Here is a 6,497-nt window from a genome sequence, read left to right on the forward strand (position 1 = left end):
TGAATCTGCTACATAAACTAGAGGGATTTATTAACAGTGTAGATTATCATTATTATTATTATTCCAAAGTAAAACTCAAGCACCAAGGACTCAAGGGAATGTAGAACCCAATTGAGGAAATTAATTTTGAAATGTACACAGAGAAGAGAGAGAAACAGCCATCTGATGAAGGCATAGTCCTTGGATAAGACTGCCTGTGTTCCATTCTGCCTCTGCGCAATTGTCTTTATGCAAGTTACTTAACTGATCTCAGACCCAATATGTTTAATTTGTAAAACGGGGATAGTAAGAGTATTGTATCAGATTTCTACATTGGTAAATTAGGCAATTTATGGGAAATGTTTACTCTATAGTAAGTGCTCACTTGTTATTAAAAAATATTACTATTTCAGTAGAATATGTGTGCGTGCTCAGTCATTCAGTTGTGATTTTGGACTGAGTAGCCTGCCACACTCCTCTATCCATGGATTTTTCAGGCAAGAATACTGGAGTGGGTTGCCACTTCTTCCTTCAGGGGATCTTCCTGACACAGGGCCTGAACCCACATCTTTTATGTCTCCTGCATTGCAGGCAGATTCTTTACCACTGAGCTACCCGGGAAACCCAAGCTAAACTTAGCTACTCCAAAATTCAAGAAATTAGATTATTCTTTTCTATTAATAGTTAAAATTTTCAGATCTGTCATCTTCCCAATATCAGTGATATAGAAACTACTGGATAATCATTTTTTAAAGAAATGAAACAGCGGTTTGAGTTTGATTGCAAATAAAATATTTCACATTTGAAGATAGTGCCCCATTGTATCTTTAGTGGGAAGGCAGGAAAAGAATGCAGGTTTTATGCTTCTTGACTCAAGTTTGCCTCTATCCAAGGAGCAAGTCAGTCACAAGATGATTACAAACAGCCTCATAGCAGATTATCAGAGTGGTATTTATGGCAATTCAAACTGGCTTATGCATGTTTTATTTTGTACTGCAAACACGATTTCCAGACTTAAACATTTCTTACAAAAGTTATTTAGGTTCCTTAGACATCAAAGAACACTTTAAAAACAGACTTTGATGAGTCAGGAGTAAATAAATCAGAAGCATGCAGATTAAATGTCTATGAAGGGAAAAAAATCTAGAAGAATGTGCTTGAGGAAAAATTCATTTGGAATCATCTTGAGACCAAACCATTTTCTTAAATGTCTACTTTTCAAAATTCACCTATTTGGGAATCTAAAATTAAAATCTTCTTTGGGGATTTTTTTTTTTTAAAGCTTCTTCTGGGGGAATTCCCTGGTGGTTTAGAGGTTAGGACTCCAGTTTCACTTTGCTGCCTAGGTTCAATCCCTAGTTGGGGAACTAAGATCCCACAAGCCACACTTCATGGCCAAAAAATAAAATAAAAGCTCCTTTTGGTACTCAGGAAACAGATTCCTTGTTCCCTTATATCATACATAGCACCGCAAGTCACCTTATCATGGTGAAGTTCTTCTTGATGTGTATACAATCCCTACTAACTGAACCAATAACACAGCCTCTCGGGTAGATGTGATTATTTCACTCAACAACACTTACAGCCATTCTCATCTAGCTAATCCCAATGGTAACATCACTCAGCATCTATGGTACTAATGGCTAACCCTTCTTTTAACTAATCCTTTCCCTACCAAAGTAAGGAATAGACAGTGTTTCTCTGACCTGAGAGGACTGTGGAATTCTTTGCAAGTGTTTTATTCTAGAGTTACATTTTTCAAATTCAGATATCTGGGGCCTAGAAGTATATGACTTTGGACCTCCAAAGGGCAATGATATCAGTGTGAAACTTTTGGTTTTGTCTAAAAGTAAATATATTCACAGACAATGAAAGTATATGGAAATGCTTGACTGTGAAGTAGTCACCTACAAAGTCCAGAGTATTTGTATGTTATTTTTGTGATTCTGTTTTAAGTATCTTCATTTTACAAGCACAAAATAAAAGTTCTTAGAGAAGCATTGGACCTGAGAAAAGACAACAAAGAACTCAAAAGAACTTCAAGAAATAGCACTCCAGAAACACAATTACAATTTAGTAAAACTCTGCCTTACTTCAGGTTTATTGCTAGAATGTAGGCTCATCACTGCTGTATCCTACTTACTTATCATAGAGAATGTTATTAATAAATAAAAAACAATAAATATGCCCAAGTAAAGGGTTTCCCAGGTAGCTCAGTGTAAAGAATCTGCCTCCCAAGCAGAAGATGTGGGTTCAATCCTCGGATTGGGAAGATCCCCTGGAGAAAGAAATGGCAACCCACTCCAGTATTCTTGCCTGGGAAATCCCATGGACAGAAATGTCTGGTTAATAAGTCAAGGAGGGACTTAGTTAGTAAGTCATTCTGTTTATTTAAAACATTAAATAAATAGCAACAAATATACCCATGTAAACTAATAAATTAAGGAGGGAGTAAATTTCCAACTAGAGTCTAGAATACGCCCATTGTAAGTCTGTCCATCATTCACCAGCTTGCAACGCTACAATACTCTACTTACCTCTTTGTTCTTACCACTGAACAGGATATGCTTACTGGATTTCCTAACTTATGAATATGTCCATGATGTCCTTCTGTTAACCAGGGAATAGAGGACAATGTTAGTCTATTAGAAAGTGATTTGACCAAGAGTAGACTTCCTTGGAAATTTTGGGTCCGTGTGATTCAATCTGATTCTCCACAATTTTTATCATTGAGATTAATGAATTGACCCTGAGGTCAAATAAAAAGCTGTTGAGGGAACAAATAGGATCAGATATTCATGGAAACTTTTTTTTTAAGTCAGTTCTTCAAGGGAGAACAATGAATCCATTCAATAAATATTTGGTGAGTATTCATCTATTTGTTGGGTATTTATTATATTTATAACCATAAAAACTTACTAAATAATCATGACTGGAAAGAGTTTTAGGCTAATGGATGAACAAAATACCTTCAAAACATCTTCTGGATGCCTCTCAGTAAATGTGTGATCTTTGGAACAGGTAACTATGTAATTATAAAGTTAATGGCTTCATGAGACTCTTACAAAAAAAAAAAAATTGTATTGAACACAATCTCCAAAAAGTTGTCCCTCAACAAGAATAATTTTCTTTTTGCTAAGTCATCCTGCAGTATAAACCTCGTATTGCTGATAAGTCGCTTCAGTCGTGTTCAACTCTGTGCGATCCCATAGACAGCAGCCCACTAGGTTCCCCCATCCCTGGGATTCTCCAGGCAAGAACACTGGAGTGGGTTGCATATTAAAGTAGCTCAAAAACAGCTAGCACTGTACTTTATTGGGGGTAATTAATTCATTAGCTTTATGCTATTGGATGAACTACGGAGGGAGGTTCACGACATTGTACAGGAGACAGGGATCAAGACCATCCCCATAGAAAAGAAATGCAAAAAAGCAAAATGGCTGTCTGGGGAGGTCTTACAAATAGCTGTGAAAAGAAGAGAAACAAAAAGCAAAGGAGAAAAGGAAAGATATACACATCTGAATGCAGAGTTCCAAAGAATAACAAGGAGAAATAAGAAAGCCTTCCTCAGCAATCAATGCAAAGAAATAGAGGAAAACAACAGAATGGGAAAGACTAGAGATCTCTTCAAGAAAATTAGAGATACCAAGAGAACATTTCATGCAAAGATGGGCTCGATGAAGGACAGAAATGGTATGGACCTAACAGAAGCAGAAGATATTAAGAAGAGGTGGCAAGGATACACAGAAGAACTGTACAAAAAAGATCTTCACAACCAAGATAATCTCAATGGTGTGATCACTCACCTAGAGCCAGACATCCTGGAATGTGAAGTCAAGTGGGCCCTAGAAAGCATCACTACAAACAAAGCTAGTGGAGGTGATGGAATTCCAGTTGAGCTATTTCGAATCCTGGAAGATGATGCTGTGAAAGTGCTGCACTCAATATGCCAGCAAATTTGGAAAACTCAGCAGTGGCCACAGGACTGGAAAAGGTCAGTTTTCATTCCAATCCCAAAGAAAGGCAATGCCAAAGAAGGCTCAAACTACTGCACAATTGTACTCATCTCACATGGTAGTAAAGTAATGCTCAAAATTCTCTAAGCCAGGCTTCAGCAATATGTGAACCATGAACTTCCAGATGTTCAAGCTGGTTTTAGAAAAGGTAGAGGAACCAGAGACCAAATTGCCAACATCCGCTGGATCATCGAAAAAGCAAGAGAGTTCCAGAAAAACACCTATTTCTGCTTTATTGACTATGCCAAAGCCTTTGACTGTGTGGATCACAATAAACTGTGGAAAATTCTTCAAGGCAGACCACCTGATCTGCCTCTTGAGAAACCTATATGCAGGTCAGGAAGCAACAGTTAGAACTGGACATGGAACAACAGACTGGTTCCAAATAGGAAAAGGATTACGTCAAGGCTGTATATTGTCACCCTGCTTATTTAAGTTATATGCAGAGTACATCATGAGAAACGCTGGACTGGAAGAAGCACAAACTGGAATCAAGATTGCCAGAAAAAATATCAATAACTTCAGATATGCAGATGACACCATCCTTATGGCAGAAAGTGAAGAGGAATTAAAAAGCTTCTTGATGAAAGTGAAAGAGGAGAGTGAAAAAGTTGACTTAAAGCTCAACAGTCAGAAACTAAAATCATGGTATCTGGTCCCATCACTTCATGGGAAATAGATGGGGAAACAGTGGAAACAGTGTCAGACTTTATTTTTTGGGGCTCCAAAATCACTGCAGATGGTGACTGCAGCCATGAAATTAAAAGACACTTACTCCTTGGAAGGAAAGTTATGACCAACCTAGGTAGCATATTGAAAAGCAGAGACACTTTGCCAACATAGGTCCGTCTAGTCAAGGCTATGGTTTTTCCTGTGGTCATGTATGGATGTGAGAGTTGGACTGTGAAGAAAGCTGAGTGCTGAAGTATTGATGCTTTTGAACTGTGGTGTTGGAGAAGACTCTTGAGAGTTTCTTGGACTGCAAGGAGATCCAACCAGTCCATTTTGAAGGAGATCAGCCCTGGGATTTCTTTGGAAGGACTGATGCTAAAGCTGAAACTCCAATACTTTGGCCACCTCATGCGAAGAGTTGACTCATTGGAAAAGGGAGGGATTGGGGGCAGGAGGAGAAGGGGACGACAGAGGATGAGATGGCTAGATGGCACCACCAACTCGATGGACATGAGTTTGGGTGAACTCTGGGAGTTGGTGATGGACAGGAAGGCCTGACGTGCTGCAGTTCATGGCGTTGCAAAGAGTCGGACACGACTGAGCGACTGAACCGAACTGATTGGATAATGTTGCTCCATAACAACACAGATACTGTAAAACTATTCATATTCCGTGCTATAGTCCTGTAGAAACTACTTCATCTGGAAATGTCTATTAACTAAGACTTGAGTCCTTGTATTGAGTCAGTGGAAATTGATGTTTATAATCATGTCCTAGAGGCACCTGGAGATCTTAAAATCCTTCTAAAAACTGTCATCTAAAGCATAAAGCAATCAACGTCGATCAATCAGCAAACGTGTCTCTATTACAATAGATAGAGATAATACAAAAATGTGTTAAGACATGAATTCTACTCACAAGGACCTTACAACCGTAGAGAACTATAAAGTGAAAATGAAGTCGCTCAGTTGTGTCCGACTCTTTGCAATCCCGTGGACTGTAGCCTACCATGCTCCTCCGTCCGTGGGATTCTCCAGGCAAGAATACTGGAGTGGGTTGCCATTTCCTTCTCCAGGAGATCTTCCCAACACAGGGATCGAACCCAGGTCTCCCACATTGCGGGCAGATGCTTTACCATCTGAGCCACCAGGGGAGCTCTATAACCCACCCAACAAATCTCTAATAAAGACAGTGTGGCGTGTTTAAAAGGGAACTTTTGCCCTCATCCCAATGTACTTTTCTAGCCTTCTTGCCCTCAGGTAAACAGAAGATTTCCCTGGCCAAAATACAATTTGCTTGGGCTTTTCTTCCCAGGAGGAGAAGACAGCACCCATGCCCTGAGGCCACCTTTCATTCCTGCCTCCCTGCAGCCAGTAGATGACTCAGATCCAGTGATCCTGGTTCAGATTCAGAAGAGAGGTTTCAAGCCTGATTGCTGTTCTCTTGCACAGATACTACCCAAGAGCACTGTGCTGGAAGAGATGGGGGTGATTACCAACTATGAACACATTAGCATTTTATTAAAAATTGCTATAGAATAACTTTGCATGAAGCCAGGAGGAAAGAGGCATGAGTAATAAATTTTCCCAAATCCCACTTGAAACTGCTAACTAACATGATATTTGACCAGAAAGTAAAACAAAGTTTATATTTATTTGAGTTGTCCTAAAATTACTACATGCTTGTAACTTTTTCCCCAGCATTATTGAGATATAATTGACAGATAACATTATGAGAGTTTAATATGTACAATCTGTTGATATCATATACTTTCATATTGCAAGCTTTCCCTCGTGTCTCAGATGGTAAAGAATCTGCCTGCAATTCAGG

The sequence above is a fragment of the Bos indicus genome, chromosome 14 (genome assembly GCF_029378745.1).
Source record: "Bos indicus isolate NIAB-ARS_2022 breed Sahiwal x Tharparkar chromosome 14, NIAB-ARS_B.indTharparkar_mat_pri_1.0, whole genome shotgun sequence".
NCBI lineage: Eukaryota > Metazoa > Chordata > Mammalia > Artiodactyla > Bovidae > Bos > Bos indicus.